This window comes from Denticeps clupeoides, unplaced genomic scaffold (genome assembly GCF_900700375.1).
Source record: "Denticeps clupeoides unplaced genomic scaffold, fDenClu1.1, whole genome shotgun sequence".
NCBI lineage: Eukaryota > Metazoa > Chordata > Actinopteri > Clupeiformes > Denticipitidae > Denticeps > Denticeps clupeoides.
The window spans coordinates 96,287-119,844 of NW_021629742.1; the positions used below are offsets into that span (position 1 = coordinate 96,287).

Consider the following 23,558-nt stretch of genomic DNA (forward strand, 5'->3'; position numbering starts at 1 on the left):
AGCAAGCACAGCACATGGTGACACAACAAAATGTGTCATCTGCATTTAACCACCACCCTTAGTGAGCAGTCGGCAGTGCGGGGAGCAGAGTGGAGATGGACTTTGCTCAGCAGCACCATGGCGGCTCGGGAATTGAACCTTTGGCACATTGCTGGGAAGAAATGAAGTACAGTGGGGCAAAAAAGTATTTAGCAGCCCCACTTGATTGTCCCACTTGATCCTTGTGTTTTCTTCCAATTTACTACACACATGTCGTCCTCTTGGTGACATTTTACCCAGTGTGTTTGACTGCTTATAAAGTATTCCAAAAGTATTAGCATATATTTCACACTTCTTTAAAAATCTGTGGTATTATAGAGCATTTTTATAAAATTATTCCTAATTTTGTAGGAAAAAATAAAAATTCTGAATTATTTTCACTATGGTTATGAAAAGCAGCACAAAACGTAAAGTTAAAGTTTATTCAGGATATTGTTTTGAAGCCATTCTTAGTTTTTTAAAGACATATAATAGTCACACCTGTTGTCATCCTGGTGACATTTTACCCGATGTGTTTGACTGCTTATAAAGTACAATGGATGAAATGAAATCCATTTTTATTGTTTCACTTTTTTAGTGAGCTTGTTACCAAAATATTAACATATATTTTACACTTCTTAAATATGTGTATTGTAGACCATTAAATATCAAAACTTTTTTTTCTGAAAAATAAAGAAAAATTCAAAATGGTTATGATCAGATGCATAAAATTTGGCAGAATATCAGTGACTGGTATATGTTAAAGTTTACTTAGGATATTGTTTTGAAACATTAACATTTTTTGAATGACAGCAAATCCCAGTGACAATTTATTCAGTGTGACTGCTTATAAAGCAAAAGGGATTTTATTAACATATAACTTATTAACTTATTAACACACACACACACACATTTTTTATTGTGTTATTATTGACCATTCAAATTAATTTTAGCAAAAAAAGCACACATTCTGAATTATCAAATTCAGATTTTACAACCTCTTGAAGCTCATCCAGAGAATGCCAAGATTGTGCAAAGGAGTAATCGGAGCAAAGGGCGGCTATTAGTTTTAATGCCTTCAGTGAGAATCTACCAATGTAAATGTACAAATACTTCCATCTTTGGATTGGACAATAGGTTGAATTTCAGCAGGCTCCTCTTCATCACTCGATGCGTACTCGTCAGTTGGAATAAAGTCTTCATCATTTTCAGTGAAGTTGTCTTCTGATACTGTTTCCTCATATTCATCACTCTCATCATCCACAGGGCTGGATATCAAGTCAAGAACCATTCTTCATTGTGTACCATTTATTCATTGTGCAGTCTAAGAGTGAAATGTGTGACAAGAATGATTAATCTTTTTTGGGGGGCTTGTTTATTGAAAGTGAATTGATTGTCATTGTGATACACAGCATAGCACATGGTGACACAATGAAATGTGTCCTCTGCTTTTTAACCATCACCCTTGGATCGGGATTTAAAGAGTCAACCTTCTGATTACAGGGCCACTGCCTTAACTTCCTTAACGCTAGGTCACCACTGTTCCCCAGTTGGAGAAATTAGGCATAAAAGATTCGAAATGAAAGAATTTATGAATGTATAACCTGTGTTTTGTCTGAAGGTCCAATGTATATCTAAGAATTGGACTACTTGTTGCTTTGAAGTGTGTGTGTGTGCTTTTGAAGTAATTTTATATGTCTGTGTGTGCAACAGTTTAACCCATTGCAACACTAAAACGGTCAGGGTAAAATTGTCAAGGAAAAACCCTGCTGCTATAAATTTGAACACACATAATTTAACAAAAACTGTTGTGTGTGTGTGTGTTTTATATCTATCTATCTATCTATCTATATATATATATATATATATATATATATATATACACATATTGTAATTTTTCAGCAATTATATGAGAGAAAGGCAAAGTTATGACATTAACGTTTGAAAAAGTTATTGAAGACAAAAGGGGTTAAAAAGATGAGAGAGGTCTGTTATTTTGATCATAGGTACACTTCAAGTGTGAGAGACACTGTAAAATCCAGGAGACCACATTGTATGACTTTTAGTTAGTTTGTATAATAGTGGAGACAATAAGTATTTGGTCAATAGCTAAAGTTTACCTCAATACTTTGTTATGTAACCTCGGTTGGCAATGACAGCAATCACCAGGTTTGCACACACTGTAGCTGGTATTTTGGTCCATTCTTCCATGCAGATCTTCCATTCTTCCATGAAGAGCTGTGATTCTTTGGTGCTTGGGGCTGTTTTTGTAGTCATAACTAGTCAATTTGATATAACAATGACTCCATTTTGACTGCTGTTCAGACAGTGTAGGGTTTTGTGTGGGTGTGGGCTTGGAAACCTATACCAAAAGTAAGCCTGCATATAGGCACACATATTGCAGGATCTAACCACATGTTCAAAATGTTACATACAATAACATTAAGACATGTCAAACAAACTAATCAATTAATTAAATTAATTAAAATGTGAAGACCATCATATGATTATAAGAACACTTTAAATAACTTAAGAAAGAAGAGTCAAACTGCATTAGACTGATTGATTTATTTAGTTTACTTTTTAAAGTGTACATTTTTTCATTCATTAAAAAAGATACAAAGCATCAAGGCGGGATTCCTCTTGTGACAGGCCCATCCAGATTTAAGTAGTATGGAAACAACAGTATAGGCATTGGTTTTCATGCTTCAACAGATAATGGCAATATTTACAGCACAAAGCCAGGAATAGCAATGCATAATCACACAGAATGTTAAGTCCCACACCCTGCAGGCTTAAGAAAGAAGTTAGTAAAGGTATTATTCCTACCAGCAGTAAAATTCTCATGGACTCTTATACTGGGCTAAAAAGAACACAATAGAACATATTTACAACATACAAATAAAATCTGTCTAGATAAGGCAATTAGTGTCCACAAACTGTAGAAGTCCATCTGAAATAAATTATCAAGAGGCAAAAAATGATAACCAGTTAAGAAATATGAATAAATGATCGTCCATGAAAAAGGAAAAACTTTTCTCCAGGGTGTCTAAAACAAGAGTTTTGAAAGCCCAAAATTGCATATAAATGATGAGGACACATGTATTGCAAGTCCACAAATCATTGCTAGCGAATATGGAATAAATTAGAAATGGATAGGTGCGTTAATGAGTACCTGACTTCTTACCTCTAGTATACCTTGCATATGCTAAACAGAAAGATTCCACTTCCTATTAATAGCAGTCACAGTTATTCATTCAATCATCTCAGATCCATCCTTTCATAGTTCCTGATACCATCTCAGAGGGTGCAGACTTCTATCCTGCAGAATCCACACTTCAGCATTTAAATCCTAGATATAAACACAAGTAAAGTACACATCACGGCAAATGCAGAAGAACGCACGCAATGTGCATTCACAGTCTGTTTGCATTTCATCTGGCAGATGTAAGAAGCACTTCTGCTTTGAAACGAGAAAAGGAATACTTCTATATTTACTTGTTTTAAATGATTCAGAACCTTTGATTGCGCAACTCAACTGCACGTGAAAAAGTTGAGGGTGCAGCCCGTGTGCTCTGCTGCAAGAACTCCCAAGCAAAGTTGAGTGAAATGATAATGCAAAGTAGTTCATGTGAGGTCGATGACAACACGTACAGTAGCACTCATTTAAAAAAAAAAAAAAAAAAACTTATCGACAGCATATTTTTAGCTTTAGCATCTTAGTGTTAGGACACCTTATGGAATGCACCTTGATGAGTTTAACACGTTCAGAGACCCGGACCAGACAGCGCAGATTATCATGGATCTTAACAAACAGAAAAAAAATTCCAAATCCTTGGCAGATCTTGGTTATTGGACTTAATTTTTTCCTTTTTGACAACACAGCTCAGATGTAATGACTCATTGCAGAAGTACAACTGGCAATGTTTTTGAACTTGGTGGGCAAATGGTTGGAGCAGGTCTCTCGCTGCAAAGAAAACCATGAAGATAAGCTCCCCCGAAGATAAGTCCCACCAACCGTCTGAACTCATGCATGGGTCTCTCCCAAATGTCCCAGGAGGTGTTCACTTTCGTCACGCAAACGGCAGTGTAAAATGGGGCCCTGGGAGGGCAATCTAAGGTTTGGGGCATCCATGCTCTTTTCTCTCTCTCCTCTCCCCCTGTGTGGAGGCAGTGTGCAGTAAGAGGAAAGCATAGTTTTCAGGCCCATTGGCAGTTTCCTTGGCTCCTTGGCCTAAAAAAGTATTTCTCCGAGCACAAGAAAAGTGGGTGACGTGGGATGCAGGAAGGGCGGGGTTCACTTGGGACCTTTGGTTGGGGTGTCTGTCTCTGTGGACTGTCGACCGTCATACCAGGCCTCCCGGGTGTTTTTGAGTGCCTGTGTGCGGTGCTGGTCCACTACTACATAATCCACCCGCTCATCAGACACTGCGCCACTCGCACTGGCCTTTTTCTGCAAAGGCGAAGACAGACGGTGTGGATTTAACTAACTGATTAAAACACAGCATGGCAGAATTTTCTTCATCAAAGAACAGCAGTTTTACCTTCCGTGGAGGAGTGGATTTGCCGGGGTCCAGGTCTAAGTCCAGGTATTCCACCTGTTTGTCTCCTTTGGGTTTTACCATGGGACTGCTGCCCCCATCTGCATTCATCTGAACAGGCAGTTTCATGTTCTGGTTGAGTCAGAAGGAACCAATCAGATGGCAACAAATAAAACAAACAAAAAAAAGGCTAGATGCTACAATAAAGCACACAAAATTCTACAGGTGAATAGATGTGGTGAAGCTACAATGGTGACGCTCACTTTTTACATCAACAACTAGGAAGAATACACAATATTCTTATATGCTACCGATAGTGCTTGATCTCACAGTTAAGAGAGTTAACATTCTAGGTGTTTATGGATGGTCTGCCTGAAGAATCAAATCTCACGGGTCTCAGGGCTTCCGATCAGGATTATGATCAGATTAAGTCGGCCCGAGCCAAAGTCTGTGAGCTCTCCATAAAAAGTGTCCCTCACCTCCTCTAGGCTGTCAAGGCCTGCCACCTCCCTCTTTATGGGAGTGATGGGAACAGTGCAGTAGAAGGACTCCTCTCTATGGAGCACGAAGGTGAAAGAGGAGCAGACACAAGAAGGGAGGAATGGAATGGTTGAGAACACAAAGAGGGGAAAACATTGGCTACAGAAAAAGCAGATAATGAAAAAGGAACAAGAACAAAAACAGGAGGGTGTGGGGACAGGAACATCAGAAGTAATGCAAGAAATGTAAGGGAAACCATGAGCACGTGGAGCCTTTTAAACGGTGAGCTGTATACAACCGAGCACAAGACGTTCTTGGAAAGACCTTGCGTTTGAAAGGTCATCCCAAAAAATGCCTCCCTGCATCGGAATACCCGCTCCTAATCTACCTGCTACGATAATATTGTACCACATTTTAGTTAATAAAAATATTAGCAGCATGAAACGGTATCACATGCAAATAGAGGAGCGCAGGAACCGATCAGAGCTGTTACGTTCATGAAAAGGCTCCACGTAAACATCAATAAATAGAAACCAAGCAGTGAGAAAACAAAAAGCAAGCAGGGCGGCGTCCACCGGGTGAGCTTCCTGCATCAAAAAACTGAGAGGGGAGAAAACAGAAACCAGGTGGTAAAGGCAGGAGAGTCAAGTTAGAAGTGGAAGGGGGGAGTAGAGAGGAAAGAGGAGTCCCTCTGGCATATCAATCGCTACCAATAAAGTGAAGATTTTCTTTCTTCGCGGCTATCAAAAGAGGGGGAGCGTACTTTTTCCATCAAACTGCTTAAAACACTTTCTTCACTGTGCTGGCCCTCACCTAACCTTTGCAGAAATAATGACGATATGTAAACCTGCTGCATATCTAATTGGTAGTGTTTTTACTGCGATTTGCTGTAAAAGGCGGTGGCCTCTTGTGATATAAAAGCAGGTTTGTAGTTGTGAAGCTGGGATTACATACTGGCTCGTCTGAAGACAAAACAGAGTTGTGCATGGCTACATAATTCTCATCACACTCCTCGGAGTCTGTGCTGGAGGCAGTGCTTTGCACCGATGGGGGTCTTGGAGGCATGGGGAACCTGGAGGGACTGAGCAGCAGGACAAGGTTTACACTGCTGCTCTCTCTCTCTCTCTCACGCGCGCGCACACACACACACACACACAACACACACACACACACACACACACGCTCACAGAAACATTAAAACATGTCCATGCTCATCCCTTAGCAGATATATATCTGGCTGCACAATGCACAATAATGTCATGTGGCTAGAGGGATGGATTATGAGATTTCTAGTGAAATGACTGGGAGGTTAGTCTATACATCTACTGATGTATATGTGTTGTATTCTGAATTTACATTCCGCACATGCAGATTCTAGCCTAAATGCCAGTCTGTGGTGTTCAAATGGGCAACATGAAGTGGTTTTAATTATACCCAAAGACTGGCATGTAGGCCATGCACCGTTTCTGTGCACCATGCATGGAAACTTACTCCCGGGCGAAGGACCTGGTGACCGGGGAACGAACAGGTGCTGTAAGCTCCTCCCACTCTGGCACAGGCTTTATCTCCAAAGGGGCAGGTTTGACTGTAACAGGGAAAGAGTCAAAGGTGATCCTGATACACTGACATCTGCACTTTTATAAAAACCACAGGGGAATGACAATGACAGTAATATGCCCCCATAGAATACATAGCATTCATTTGTCATTTATTTGTTCTGTTACTTTGCTGAACAAAATCCTTATTATAAATTTATCTAAAAAAAATTGACAGCCAACAGAGGGCACTATTTGGTAAGACAACAGTTTAACGCACTGCACTGACTATTCTAAGTAGACTTCAGAAAGGTATAGTCTTTTATTTATGCATTCATAATCAATTAAACAGAGCAAATTATTTCTTATCAGGATTCCTGTGACAGAAATATAACATTCTACTGCAGTGCTGAGTTGTGTCTGACAGAGTGAAAATGACCATGAGAAGAAAGACATTCAGTTGGCCTCCCTCTAGCCCTCTTCCTCCCACATTCACTGTGACTGATTCAGGCCTCACAGCTGGCCGACAAGCCACCGCCAAGAAGCCAGCTTTCCCATAACGCCACGGGTGGGCTACAACATGCACCATCTGGTGCCACCATGGCCAAAGAGAGACTGATTCTGCTGATAAGCATTTCAAAGTGCAGAAAAGCAACTGTGTGGGAATTTATCTGGATACTTTAGGGCTGTGGTGATCTCACTGCATACAAATCGCATAAACAAGTGCAAACTAACACATCATAACAATGTATTTGTGCTCATATATAAATAAGCATAGTTTTATATGCAATATTCTTCATTAATCATATGCAGAAATCTTGCAGGAGAAATATGGTTAACTGACTGTTCAAAAAGGAGAGAGAAATTATCTGAAGTGTATAGAGTGTTAGTCTCAAAAAAAAGAAAAATGAAAACAGAATAATAAAGATGAGAAAACAGTATGCCTAGCTCTGCCTATGTGTAAAAGTATTTTCAAATATAGTGTACTCAATCCAAAAAGAAGAGAAATAATGTGTATACATTAAAGTAAAGTGCACATGGAGCACACAGTGAAATGTGTCCACTGCATTTAACCCATCACCCTGAGTGAGCAGTGGGCAGCCATGATAGGCGCCCGGGGAGCAGTGTATGTGGACGGTGCTTTGGATTCGAACCGGCAACCTTCTGATTACGGGGCCACTTCCTTAACCGCTAGGCCACCACTGCCCCTAAATATAATGTGCAATACATTAGTATTGGGTGTAATTACATGACAATGAATTGTTAATAGTATGATCAACACTGTGGTCACCATCACAGAAAATGCAACCTGAGAAAACAAACATTTTAAAAAATGGGGAGGAAAAAAACGGAATTCATAGAGTGTACCTGGCAGAGGTCATGAGTTCATTAACAGAAACATAGACTGGCTGGGGTCTGCAGTGACAATCATCCAGCAAAATGTCAAATTATTTTTTTGGACAATCACAATACAAGATTGATTGTCTAATATGTAATACTTAAATGTAAATTAAACAATTAAATGGGCTGGTCACAAAGACCTCAGGAACCAGTAGGTCACCATCTCTAGCATGCATGGATGTCAAGTTGCTCAAAGTTGGAGCCTTACAAGAGATGAGAATGAGAGAGACAAGAAGAAGAGAAGATTTAGGTAAGATGGCGAGGATTTGCAGGTACCTACCCTTACGGCGTCTTGCAAATTCACCTACGGTTTGAGAGTCAGTTCGCTCTAAACCAATAGGCTTAGCTCTGATTACCTTAGGGCTCTGACCTGATTGGTGGAAAAAGATTTTTGGATCTCATTATAAGCCTTTGAACATTTACTATGTGATTTCTTTCCCCGACTTCTGATCAAGTGCCCCATGCATTTGTGAAGGACAAAGCTAAGCAGAGCCCCAGCACTTATTCTTATCATCTCAAACTTTCTGCTTGCACTACAATTGCAACCAATCATGCAACATGACTCCATCCAGAAAAACACCACATACAGGGATAACAATACTATCAGCACATGCATAGTGGTTAGGCTGATACAGTCATTGATATGAGCACAACAAGCACAACAATCTCCAAAATCAACCCCTGACCCTACAAAAAAAAACCTTGTTCTACAGTGTGGTAAAAGTATGGCACACAGCACGGTTCTATGCCTTTAAGTGGTTTCCAAAAAGTACTAAACATAAGAGGGAAGGAGCATCTGTCTGGTTGAATGTACAGACATGTATTTATTAACATTTAATATTTAATAACATTTAACAACTTAATATAATTTGGTTTGAAAGTATATAAACAACATTGTTCCTTTTAGGGATGAACTGTGTACATACTGGAAAAGTGTGATTTTATCCCATTTTACCACTACTTAACCTAGCAACCTAGGGCTGCAAAATTACCCAAATGTTAATCATGATCACGATTTAGGTTGGCACGATTTATTTAAAATGATCGTCGGCAATATTAATATTTGAATAGAGGCTCTGCTACCTATCAAATCAAGCACTTTCTCAACCAATAGTCAGCCAACCACCAACTGGTGAAAAAAAGTATAGACTGTATGAGCGGAAACCTCATGGCCTGGGCCAAGAATTACAGCTCTAGTTCCAAGCTCACTCAGCCCCGCTTTCCTGACTGTACGGGCAAAAATGCAGGACTTTTGTGCAGTGTGTGCAAAAGAAGAATCAATGCATAACATTACACAAGTAAGGTTTTGTTTTATCATGTATGTTTCGAATAACGTAATTTTATGTCATGTTACAGACCAGAGCATCTATCTTCCCAGCCCCACCCCATTGGAAGGGCAAAGCTTCTGTTCTGACACCTCTATATATTGCAGTTCATTGGCTATAGTTCTTGACAAATCTATACAAAATAAATACAGGTAAGGTAAATGGATGTTAATTTTTATATATTAAATTTTTATAGTGACCCGACCAGTCATCTCTTATGCCAGAAAATACTGACAGGATCCATTTCATTGCCAAAAGAAGACAGTGAAGTGACAGCACACGGTGCACACAGTGAAATTAGTCCTCTGCATTTATCCCATCACCCTGAGTGAGCAGTGGGCAGCCATGACAGGCGCCCGGGAAGCCGTGTGTGGGGACGGTGCTTTGCTCAGTTGCACCTCAGTGGCACCTTAGTGGATCAGGATTCGAACCGGCAACCTTCTGATTACGGGGCCGTTTCCTTAACCGCTAGGCCACCACTGCCCCAAACAAGCAGGAAGAAACACAAGAAACGCAAAACTCTGTAGGCCTGTAGTATGTTCCTGTTCCTAGTAAAATGCGCCTTTTCCGCATAGGCTTTTTTTTTTCTTGTTTGCACCTTTGCACTCTGCAATTGCTATTTATTTTTGTTAGCCCTTTGCTTTGGATTAATTTTGTATTATAATTTATGTTTTTTATTTTTTTTGAGGTTTGAACTGAAAGACATGTTCATTTGCTGTTTAAAACGAAATGAAATAAAAAGCGTAATAAAAATAATAATTAATAATCATGTTTACAATATGGAAATCGTGATTATCATTTTGGACATAATTGTGCAGCCCTAACTTTTCCTTAAATAGCTGATTGTTTAAAAAAAAGACCTACACCAGATTGGTCAGTGAAATACTGGATTAATTTGCTTTTCCACCCAAATATAGGATTTTCTGGGATTGTTCTGGAAATTGCTTTTTGGTCTAAATGACTCAGATAATCTGACAATTTTATACAAAATATTCTAGGTCAATCATGTTACTTAACCCAGTAATTTCCTCAAGGAATTTATCATACTAGTTCAAAGCCATACCTTGTTAATCTATGGTTGCATAATGTGGTGAAAGGGAATGGAAAAGACCAAACAAGGTGATTAAAGACCATAGAAAATAAAGACAAATTTTCAATTGTTGGATTAATACGTGTACCAGCAACTTCATCAACAACATTCCAGGAATTTTGAGAACTGAGCATCCTAAAGTGTAGGGACTTCACATGGCCTTGTGTTTCTTCCTGCTTGTTTGACATTCCAGTTGTCATCCCCCTGGTCCCCCCTTTACCAGATTCCCCTATTCGGTTTTGCCCTCAAAGGAGCCTTTGAGAACTGGACAATGGGGACAGAGGTGACTGCTCCAGGCGAACAGTGCCATCAGGGTCCGTTAGATCCAGGGCTCCAAAGCTGGCCACAAAAACACTTTTCATGGCAGGGCTGGTCAACATGCTAAACCTGCTAGTCCAAAGGATATTGAGGTGCTGGTGAAGGCTAAGCTGTATGAAAGCTGCTTTTACTCTCTGGGTAACAGGGGTCTGAGGGTTGGAGGTATTAAAGGAACCGATCTCGCAAGTACACTGTGTGGCACGGTTGAAGAATGTTGAGTGAAAAAGCAAATGCGGGAGGAAAGCACGAGCCAGCACATTGAAAGGCAGAAGCTCACAGGAAAATGGAACAACCAATTAAGAGCTTCACCATACACACACACAAACACAACCAAAGCCATTTTCAAGCACAACAATGCACACACCGCAACATCCACAAAACCACAGCACGTGGTCTCACCTTTGCGGTCCGGTTTGAGGTTGCGGTCAACAGGGGGGGGCTGGCAATCGGTTGATGAGCATAGGTCGCCGTGGTGGGGTCTTGGGACTGGAGCGAAAGCCCATGTGAGCTGGTGGGGGCACTTGCTTACCCAAGGATGAGAATTCACTGTGCCTTGCGTTCATGGGCACATAATTGGGCTCCAAGATGGGCTCGGAACAAAACTTCCAGAGCGGCGGGTGAGAAGGGAGAAATTGGCGCTCATTGGTACATAGTTCTCGTCCATTTCCTCTGTGGAGGTGCTGCCCACTGGCATCATGCCCTTGTTCTTCTGTATTTGTGGGAAGTGGACAGTGAAAAAAGAAAGTATCTGCAGTAATGTTCTAAACATTATAAATAACACCATAATAATACATTCTCTGAAACATATTCTCCAATTATGTTCTTTTTTGGTAATAGAGCATATTATTCTTTGAATGTACAATGCAACTGGTTTTGATGTGAAAAGATAATGGTTAAATGTCAAATTATAACTCAGAGAAATCTTACTAACATAGCTGTTGAAAACTTTCATGAAATCAAACGAGCAGCTTTTGTCTGATGGAAGGACCTTGGGATGGCATAGCAGTCTTGTGATCCATAGTCTGCAAGAAAAGAAAAAAAAAAAAAAACTTAACTGAGAACCTCAGATTGGTGTAATACTGGTCAAATTCATAGTTAACTGCCAAATTCGTTTGCTTCTCAGCTACCCATATAGTAGCGGAGTGTAATCACTCAAAAATACACATAAATCATTTAAATCACGTGCAACTGCAAATGTGCAACAGCCAAAAACATGTTGAGTAAAAAAAAAATTTTTTTACACCAATAAGCTTGTTTTCATAGGTTGGTGGGAAACTACAAATTTACCATGAGACAGGAACGCAATGTTTTACTGGACATAGGTAGGAGTTACATGTGCAAGTTATCATGGGAAGTGTAGTCAAAGAATTAAACATCCACTGTTATTTGATCAAAAATAAACGTCAGCCACAGCACATTAAAATTAGCAACTCTTTCCGTAGCGTGAATGTAAAATACTTGTGGTTGAGGGACAATGAGTAGCTCTATGGAAAGAATCAGAAGAGCCTCCCTGCACCAGCCTAGAAAGACAACTCACCTACCTGGTCACCAAATGCTAGTCAACCAAAAAACACCAAATGCAATTCAATTCAATAAAAAACAATCAAAAAATTCAATAAAAAACAAAATAAAAAGATGGCCTGCTTGAAATTATTCTTTAGATGTGATTTGACAGGTATGCTTTAAAATTACATGACCCTAAATGAACCACAAAAAAATAAAAATCCAAACTTTGTTTTGGATCAGTCATTCCGAGGACACCAAGCTAGCCACAAATGCTGTGGTTTCAAAAAGTGTTATGCAGGTCTGTGGACAACAGGAATTCAGGGCTGTAGTCAGCACTCCCCATAACAGCTTAATGTTCTTTGAGGTAAAAATTTGCCATTACTAAGAAACTGCTTCCTTATTGAAAGTACGCTAAAAGAAATCCACAGGCAGGGGGCGCTGTCATCTTAAAAAAATGTTGCCCACAGGATCTAAATAGTTTCTAAAAATTCTGGTTTACCGTGCGTTCATAAGGTGACTGCAAGATCGTTCACATCTTGGCATTACATTGAGTTAGAAGAAGTCAAGAAACCGTCCGGAACGCTGTGAACTCAATATTCATTTGAGAGAGGGGAAAAAAAAAAAACAATGATGTGGCTGCAACCATAATGGAAAACCTACTCCCTAGATACCGTGTGTGTACGTGTTTCTCGTGTTTGATTGGGGGGGGGGCTGTAACAGACCTTTCCGGAGGCGTGAGGAGTCCACTGTGCCGATGGTGTTACTTCTCAGTGCTTTGTTTGTTGCCGCCACTGCCACCTCCTCCTCCGCCCACACTCGGAGGTATGGAGTAATTCCCGTCCGTCTCCGATATGGAGCGTGGCACGGCGTAGGTGTCTGTGGGTGAGCGGTCGGGAGGGCCAGGCTGTGTTGTCAGTGAGGGTTTTGGCGGTCGGGGTGGGGGCACCACTATGTCCGCTGCAGAATCTCCTCCTCCTGTGTTTCGGGGCATGTAGGAGGTGCTGCCCGGCGTGGGTGGGATGTCATAACTGACACTCAGGTTCCAGAGCTGCGTCTCCACCGAGTGCTTGCGTGCCGGTGTGTTGAATACATAGACCTCTGACTCGCCATCGGGGACCAGCGGGGGCGTGGACATGGATTTGGGCAACAGCACGGTGTCCTGCGAGTAGCTGCGCGGCAGGTGATACACCCCAGACGTGTCGACAGAAAGAGAAGCACCACGTGACGGCGGAGAGTCGTACAGGCCGGCCATGTGCTGCGAGGAGGTGGAGGTGAAGAACCCATTGATGGATGGGTGCTTCGCCAAAGACGAGGTGGAGGTGGGCGTGCGGTGGGAGGGGAGGTTGTCGTTGCAGTCTGGCTCCGAAGAGGTAGACTTGGAGCATTCGTGAGACCTGCAAATAATGTCAATGCCTGGTCAAATAATGTGAATAAGACACTCATTTCTCCTGGAAAAAGTCAACAAACGGTTGGGGAAAAGCACACAGCAGACCAGGCCGTGCAGCACAAACCATTCCCTTGGTGCACAGGGCGCTAACTGGCCAGTTATAGTGTCAATCACACTCGAGTGTACATTTCACACACCGCTCACTGTGGCAGGTTAAGAAACACGGATTTCTGAGTACAAACGAGTTCTTATGTAAAGTATGTGATAGCAAGGTTCTGCTAGTTACTCCAAATATAGTGCATTCACAGCAGAAATGTAAAAAGGCGTTGTGTTGTCCCACTCATGCATGCTCTGCACTCACTGACTGGTCTGTGGAGAGCTCTTGCCTCTCACAATCCTCCAGAAGCAAGTACTCCAGGTCCCCTTCCGGAGGAGGAGGAGGAGCTGTCCCCACTAAGCTACACAGACAGGACGCAGGCACACTTTCACAAATGAGCTCAACATTTACCATTTAATTTCTGCTTAAATCGATGGTTCCTGCTCAGTTATATGGGCTTAGTGAACAGTTATGAATGTATGAACCAGAAAAAATATATACACGTTTATAACCCTTCCAAAAGGGATGTCAATGGAGGCAGTTGGAAGGAACAGTAATAAAAACAAAAAACAGGGATTCAATCTGGCTATTTACTGAAATAATGCAAAAAAGCTGTATGAATATTTAAATATAAATTCCAACATAAAGCATAGAATGTCTTATATGTTCACCCAGTAGTTAATGATAGTACTAATGAATGGAGCGGACAAAAAAAAAAAAAAATTGTGCTCCAGCTTTGGAGCACAGTGCCAAGGTGACTAGCTTATCTAAGATCTCAGCTGGCTTTTTGCTGAGCTTTGGTACATAAAGAAACGGTTCTGCAGCCTCTGTCATCGCTCGTTCTCAACTTGAAGGACCTTTCATTCAAGATTGTCTATTCACAGTTTGTCACTCGAGTCCCTCAGAGGCACTAACATTTGCTTTTTAATCAAGCCCCCTCCCCTCTTGCCATTTTGCTGCAACCATTTAGCAGCGCTTACTCATATTTGAAGTGATTAAATAGAATTTGCGTATAGATGTGACACCCATTTATAAATGCAGGTTCACGTGAGCTTAATTTTCTCTGATCAGCCAGTTACCTGCTGGGTTCTGGTTTCTTGCTCTCACAGTTGACCAGCCACAGGTAGTCTGGAGGCTCATCCTGGCTGGAGGAGGAGTCCAGGTGGCGTACGCTGGACAGGATGGTAGGGTGGGAGGCACGTTGTGGAAACTGGAGGGACCTGCACCCACTGGCACTGAGCTTAGGGTCACATCTACCACCGCCCCACCGGCCCTGCTGTAGCGCCTTCGCTGAATCTGGATAGGGCGGGGAGAAGAAGCGGAGAGCAGGATAATCATCAGAAAACCACCCTTCGCAGAGCATACCATTTTGACACAAATAATGGGGGATATTGTATAAGAATCGTCAGAATCGGTAGTTTGCCAATTAGAATTCTTGAATTAAAGTGCTGATAATCTATCTGCGTGTGTGGTTTGGTAGCAGATGTCTGCTAATGGAGTCATGAAAAGGGGAGTGTGGAGGATTATAATAAGACATGAACTTGGGCTACTTTCGCACAAGAAAGTATTGATAGGGGGTATGAGCCAGTCTGAGCCAGTTTGTCTGCTGGGTGACAGATCGCTCTTATCGCTCTGGATAAGAGCATCTGATAAATGCTGTAAATGTAAATGTAAAGGAAGCAAACTTCTTCAAAGTGCATCTTTTCACTGTATTCAAGTATTCAAAACCTGCAGTCTTCATCGCTCCGTTATTTCTGCTATGGAAACTCACCAGTGGCCTTTCCTCAAGGCTTCAAAGTTGAACCTAAGCCTGTGTATGTGTGTGCACCTGCTATTCAACTCTGCTTTTACAGGCATTTACTGCCACACAAACACACACACACACACACACACACCACAACACACACATCATCAAGTTCTTTTGACTCAGCGTGCTGAAAACAGACAGCTCAAGGCTGAGTGAGTCAGGAGCACTTGTCCTTCTCTCCCTCTCGCCAGGCTCACCGCTGATTCACCCAGCCAGTGGGAAAATCCCCCAAACTCCTCTGTTTTTCTGTCACTACCCATGCTGCCGCACTCCACAACGCCAGGCACTCAGGCCCCGCTCACTGGGGGAGGAAAGGGGTAGAGGAAGCTGTTCCCTCTGCAGCATGACGTCTCTGTTATTGGCCTGTTCTCACTGAGGATTCTTTAATTGTGACTCACAAACGGCGGAGTGGTTCCAACCGGGCTTTTATGCTACAACCTGCAGTAAGAGGTTGCCATTGTCAACAACGGCCACATTATGCTCACACTACAGTACAATGATGTGATGACTGAACCTGAGAGAAATTTAGATGTCCCATCGGCTCATCAGTGAACTATGATCATTCCAACTCAGGATATTTCCCAAAGCTCCACCCATCAGACAAGTCATTATTTATAACAGAATGAAATTAAATCAGGCAGATATTGAAAACATCCAGACGGAGGACTGAGGAGTTGCCCAACTACACATAGTGTTTCCAACACAATCTCTGACTTCTTGTTCTACAGTATTACTGAAACGATCCAGGCATGTGATATAAAATCTGTTTTCACCAGTGACAGCAAGAATGAGAAATGGGATGCTTGTTTGCTGGACTGGATGTTCTGTAGAACTGTCATTATTTTCTGGAATGAAATGAGAGCTGGGAATTTTTAGCAATATTTATATGATTATATGCACAGTCCTCCTCAGATCCTCTGTGGGCATTGTAACATGCGCTCTTTGTCCTCCAGGTGCAGAGAGGGAGAGCGGTAGTTCGGTTGGTAAGGTGAGTCGAGGCTCGACCGAGGCACCACACTTTCCCTGGGGAGGGAAACCTGAGAGGCCTTGAGCATTGAGCCTCACCCACAGACAATAACAATGACCACTAACACAAAACCCCACCCATCCAGGCGAATCTGCCCGGCCAGAGAAACAACCCAAAGCGTTCAGCATCCAGGCTCAGGACAAAGCCCCCAACACCCAAATGTCAGGCAGAAAATGCCTGTTGTATTTATAGATTTTAATCCAAAAGCCTATTGAAATGTTTATTCAGTGACGCAGACACATAATGCCACCATGAATCGTGCCATTCACGTTACACCAAATCTGCAGAGGAATGTCAAAGATGCCAAACTGGCATTAAAAAAAAAAAAAAAAAAAAAAAAAGAGTGGGGGTGGGACAGTGCTACAATGCCCCAAAAACTCCCTACTCCCATACTCAAGTATATCAGGAGATAGACAACGCTGGCATTGAGCAAATTACTTCCCAGAATTCCCGCTTAGAGCAGCAAACAACAAACTGAAGTTTGGCCCTCATGCCTCCAATGCTCCTCTACAGTGTCAGCTTTTGTGCCAGCAGGGCAAATAAGCCATGTTGTCCTAATGGCACGCTGTTGTGGTGATTCGTGGAGGCCTGTGGACTGAAGAAAATAAAGTTTCTGGTGCACAAAGCCGCACTACAGGGCTGCTAGTGGCCAATGGGTTAGACACTCACCTATAAACCAGAAGTCACAGTTTTAAACCCCACTTACCTTTCCCTGGATCTGTAACTAATGATTGTTGCCCTGGATAAGGTTATTATTATAATACTATTGATATAATGAAATACAAGCAAAAAAATAAAAATACATTCAGAGGTCACACCGGGGCTCAATAATCTCCCTGTGGTTTGAGCAGCAGATGCATTTTAGATTTATATTGTATTCTAACCATTCATTTACATTTACGGCATTTTGCAGACGCCCTTATCCAGAGCGACTTACAACATGCTTTCAAGTTACCATCGATGAAGAGATCAATTCCGGTTCACTAGGACCCCAACTATGAATACATCTATTTTATTCACTCTGTTGTAGATTCTGTACACAAAGTTCGACAACAAGAAAATTACAATTTAATCTAAATATTCTTTAAAGAGGAAGGTCTTGAGCTGTCGTTTGAAGGTGCTCAGTGACTGAGCATTTCTGCCCTCGAGGGGAAGTTCATTCCACCACCGAGGGGCCAAGACGGAGAAGAGTCTAGATGAATGTCTTCCTTTTACCTTCAGAGATGGGGGACCAGGCGAGCAGTACTGGAGGCTCGGAGTATACGAGGTGCAGTGAGGTGTAATAAGGGCTGTGAGGTAGGATGGTGCTACTCCATGTTTGGCTTTGTAGGCCAGCATCAGTATTTTGAACCTGATGCGTGCAGCTACTGGGAGCCAGTGGAGGGAACGTAGCAGAGGGGTGGTGTGGGAGAATTTGGGAAGGTTGAAGATCAGTCGTGCTGCTGCATTTTGTATTAGTTGTAGAGGTCGGATGGTACATAGTGGTAGACCAGCTAGAAGAGAGTTACAGTAGTCCAGTCGTGAGATTACTAAGGACTGAACCAGTATCTGGGTGGCCTGGGTTGACAGATAAGGGCGGATTTGTCTGATATTGTAGAGAAGGAATCTACATGAGCGGGAAAGGTTGCTGATGTGAGTTGAGAAGGAGAGTTGGTTGTCTATTGTTACGGCAAGTGATCTCGTGTAGAGGGAGAAAAGGAGAGGACCTAGCACCGAGAGGACCTAGCATTCAGTGATCCTGATTTAGTCCAGAGCCCGGCAAGAGCAGCTTTTGAAACCAGACATTGTTGTGGCGTATGTTTTTTTTTTAACGTCATGGTCAGGTTTTTTCACACCTCAGACTTTGCTTTCATTGCCAGTGCAACCAAAATGGTAATAAGAATGGTCATTGGCTTGCCTCCGTTTCACTGCCTCAGCATCCATTTTTGTGCAAATCAAAACACTCAACTGACCGCTCATTTACCACACAAGCCTGAGCCAGAGTAAAATGATTGAAATTAAACGGTAAAAATGCACAATGCCTCTATAAACCACAACGCATACAGCGATAAATGAACTGGCCCAGCGTCGCCTCTCCACACTGCCTTTCAGCAACAGATCATCAGGTTCAGATGATAAGCAAGTTTGAGCCCTTAAGTCGCAAGGGCCTTTTCTTTTTATTTCATTTCTGTAGAATATCGATGCACTATGCTGTTTTGTGCCTGTTAAGGGAAAAAGGACATCCCCACCAATGCAGCCGGACACCGCCTGATGGGAAAAGAGACAGGAAGTTCTGCCTGAGGTCACAGAAGCAGCTGCCAGTATATTGTGCTCCCATTAACCACACCATTAAAAGAACCTGCCTTGTAATGTGTAGGATGCCCCTGTGCTGCCAAAACAGTCCTGAACTGTGAGGACCTCTGCAGGTGTCTTGTAGCATGTGTCATGCTAAATGTTCCAGTAAGTGCGTGTTTCTGTCGCATTGATAGTGAAATTATAAGTGTTCCTGTTATACTGTTGTGTCTGTAAGCGAGTGCGTTATTTTTTACTGCATCCTACCTTCCGTGTCAGTGGGGTTGAAGCCGCAGATGTCACAGATGCAGCGCACCCACTTGTTCATCTCCTCTTCTGTGTCGGCCACCAGGTAGAAGACCCGGTCGATAGTCCTGATGTCGAAGATGAAGCTGTGCTCCAGGTCCTTCTTGTTGAAGGTGAGCCCAGCGTCCACCTGCTCGCACAGGTTCAGGTCGATCACGCGGATGGGCTTCTTGGTGTGGTCATTCTTGTAGTACTCCAGCACGTCTGGGTCTCCCGTGAGACGCCCGCTCCGCAGCACAAACCACCGTTTCTTCCATGCCTGCGGGGAGAGACACAAACCAAGGTCAGGAGGTCTCAGAAGGGAGAAAACTGCAGATCAGGTGACACACACACACACACACACACGAAGTGGAGGCTGGAATTGAGGGGAAAGGGTTTCTGTGCGCGTGTGAAACATTTAGAGTCAAATAGCATTTTGCCCCAAATAAAAAAAGCAGCTTGTTGTATGCTTTGGGGCGACTGCTGACTGCAGGTGTCTCACCATTCGATTCGATTCACCACAATGAGCAGAAAAACTGTCCTTGTAACAGTCGTGTATACTGGAGGTTCTCCTTTAAATGTCCCTGATTATTTTATTTATGTTTGTATTACATAAAACCAGTAATGTTTTGTACGTGTAATTTCCCCGTCTCTGGTACAAGCGGTTACAGACATTTACCAGAGCGTGGCGGAACCGAGGTGCTGTAAGCATAATAAATAGAGAACGTGCTGAAAAGCCCAGCAGCAGCGTGAGATTGTCTTCATTTCTGGCGGGCATCCTTTCTCTGCATGCTTCACCTCCACTACACTCAAACCTGTTACAACCTGAAGCAGCAAACTGGCTCGGACGTCCGTGGCATCGGGTGAGTTCGGACTGAACACAGACCACTTTTCTGCTCATTGGAGGAAACCTAAAGCCCTCTGGACACTCAGAGACTGTTAAGATCAGCTTTCCCTCTTCATTTGTGTGTTTCAAAGTGGCAGAAAGAACATTAGTCTGCTGTGAAAATACGTCACCGTCAGTAAATCACCAAGCAATGGCCTTATGTTATAATCGATTATGTCCTGCACTGCAACGAAGCAGAATAGTCCACGTCTGCATCGATTATGTGATTAATATCAACACCCCTACTGCTGACCACAGGCAGGACAGCCATCTCCTGTCTAGTGTTCCACAGCCAGGTCCTGTGGACTCTACCCTGCCCAGTACACCCTGGTCTGGCAGTCCTCCACCCTAAACTCCCTGTCTGAGAGTCTGAAGGCACCCCGCCACAGACATGCTTCAGCCCAACATCCCCAATGCCCTTATTCAGAAGAAAAGTGAACAATGGAAGACATCAAAAGGAACCATTCCAGAGTGGTTCCAGAGTGGTTCCTCCAATCATGCCAGACTCTGTGAAGGTTTGATTCACTTTTAATTCTTTCTATTTGAACACGTCTACCCTATTCAGCATTTGATGACCCAAGTATGTTATTAATGGACTCGGATTAAATAAAACTATAAGACTCACTGCCCATTCATATTAAGGAGTTGATTTGTAAATGTTGTTTTCCACCCATGTTTACCCCCGGAAGAGTGAAATCGGCACTGTGATGTACCCCGGTCCACCGTGCAAGCCTGGCAAAGGAGAAAACAAAAGGAACACTTTCACTTTTCTTCCAGTTCAGCTTGATCTTGTATTCTGCTCAGAAGGTTCAGGGTTCAAGGTCACTTTACTGTCAGCAGCACATTGAACCATGGGGTAACATGCGATAAATACAACGTGCAGAGGGTGATGCCGTTAGTTATACAGACAGAAAAAACGGCAGTGAGTAGGAGTATGGCAAAGGAGTAGGAGTATGATACCACTGAAAAGAAGTCAGTGGCACCAGGGATCTCATCAATGGCAGCATCTGGGTAAAGGTTACAGAGATACCCAATGTCAGAAGAGCAAGTGTGGTATCTGAAGGTCCAGAGTAAGGGGGAAAGTATAAAGTGAGCTTGTGCACTGGGATGACTAGGCAATGATGAAACATTTATGTGCATGAATAATTCTGCTGTTACACCACTTCCCATGGTCCAGGAGTCAATTACTTCAGATAATGAACCATTTCAAAATGTCTGCTCTGTGAGTTATATGGTTTTCTGGACTCTGTGATGCAACCAGCATCAAAAGGAAAAGGAAACCATAAACGATGTAAACAGAGCCGTTTTAAGGCTGGGCCTTTGACTAGGTCGTGTGTTGCCAGTCATTCTTAAAAAGCATGAAGACCACAGAGACACTTATCTGATGGTTTCCATAAGCACCCACTAGATGAGATCCGTAAGATAGGATAAGATTGTCAAGAAAAACAATCACCACCTCCTTTCAACATTCAACAAATCTTGCAGTGAGGTGCTGGGCTGTGAGGATCAACAAAGCCACCCATTTTTCTGTTTTTCCATCCACAGGGGGTTCTGTTGGGGTCTCCTTTGTTACAAGGCCAAGCTTAGGCACACTGAACATCACAGCAGTGTACAAACTTGCAGGAGAGAGAGAGGGGAGAGAGAAATAAACATCCACCGGAACACCACCACCACCACGCCAATCAAAACACTCCCAGGCAAACAGGGACATGCCGAAATATCTCAACACAATTGCACAGGACACGCCCGCATTCTCTTCTAAATGAAACCATACAAAGTGTAGGCTCCGAATGGCTTTTGAGTCTACACCAGCAAACATAATGACACGCAGCGTGAAAAGCGACGATGATGATGCCGCAGCAGCAGCAACGTGTCGCATAGCGAGCGCACAACCGAAGAACACGGGGCTCCACGCAGGCTCCACGCTCGGCTCCATCACAATTCAGCAGGCACTCAGGTTTCCCAGAGACACGGCTGCTCAGATTACAGCGCCCGGCCTGAAAGAAATAGACCTAGAGAGGCCAGGAACAGCTGCCCTGCCTGGCCTGTAACACGCGCCTTCTCCCTACCACGGCGCGAGCAAACAAAAGGGCCGAGCAAAAAATAAATGATACGGCCACTTTTTATTCAGCATTTGCATGAGCACAAGGCCATTGTCTTTTGACTGAAAAATCAAATTTTTGATTGGGAAGGATATAATTTTCCCTCATTTCTTCACAGATCAGAATTGATAATGTAGCAAATGGAAAATTTTAAGCACTTTGGGAGATGAATAAAAAGGAATATTATGGATGAACCTGAATGCTTTTAACATTACAACTCTACACCAAGCAGGTTAGATCTGTGCAAAGCATCTCTCTCTTCATAGGACTGGAGAATCACTTGCCCATCTGTGAGCCTTTACACCACCACCACACACCACACACACACACACACACACACACACACACACACAGAGCCAAGGTTCACTCTGGTTCAGCTTGTTGATTGCTGCTGGCCCTTTAAATTGGCCCTGGGCAGTGGTGGAATTAGCTGACCCACATACACAACACTGACAGCGAGGCAAGGTCTCTCCACTCCGGCCAAACAGCTATTCACTGCGTGACTCCTGTACGGTCCAGAAACACAGAGAGATGGGCGGGCGCTCCATACCTCCGTCACCTTCGCTCATTCTGAACGCCGCAACGCAACTCGGGCTTACCAGCAAGAACACACCCAGCGGAACAAACCACGCGGTCCAGTCTACACGGCATAGAGGCCATTCTAACAAAGCAGCAGATGAGAGTCCTTACCGACCAGAGCCGCCAGAATGGAGCAGACGAGGCGCCCAATCCATCAAACTCCTCAGTAGTCAGGAGTGTGTGTGTGTGGGTTGGTGGGCAGGGTGTGTTGCCGGAGAAGAGACAGGGTGGGATGGGACGAGAGAGGAGGCCCCCAAGAGCAGCTGTCCACCCACAGCCCAGCCACACACACACACATACACACACACAAGCGGCGGAAACCAAAGGCCTCGGTGTCACAGCCCCGGCAGAAACAGAGGGGGCTTTCAGAACCGGGTTAGAGGGAATGCCATGGCAGTTGAATCATGCTCCCATCACTGCTCTACAACAAGAGGGGGGGGCTGTATATAAAGACCCACACTGATGTGCATATGTGTGTCTTCGAGCAAGGGTGGGGGATTTTAGACTGACAGAGCCAGACTTAGGGGGTTACCATCGGCCATGACCCTTCCTCGTCGCATTCCTCTGCCCCTGAAGAGAACAGACCCTCACATCGAGCGCCACCAGGCGCTCTTCTCTACAAACATCTGCCTTACAAGAGGCCAACCCTGGATTTCATGGATGATCAGAATGGTCCAACGGGTCTGCAGCATCATTTCTATTAAAGGAGGGACATTACACGGATACCGAAATGTATTTTGAGACTTCATCTACTGACATATTATCAATATGCCAGTATACAGTATATTTATACATGTAAGGAAATTGCATTTACATTTGAGTATCACGGTATTTGCCTTTTTCTAATTCTCACAAGTGCACTGACTTTAAAAAAGGATCCCATAACAACATTAGAGTGATGTT

General features: G+C 43.2%; 1 pseudogene; it reads right to left on the reverse strand.

Moving 5' to 3' along the window:
• Positions 1-2,567: 2,567 nt before the first annotated feature.
• Positions 2,568-23,197, reverse strand: LOC114773208 (GRB2-associated-binding protein 1-like; annotated as a pseudogene).
• Positions 23,198-23,558: the final 361 nt, after the last annotated feature.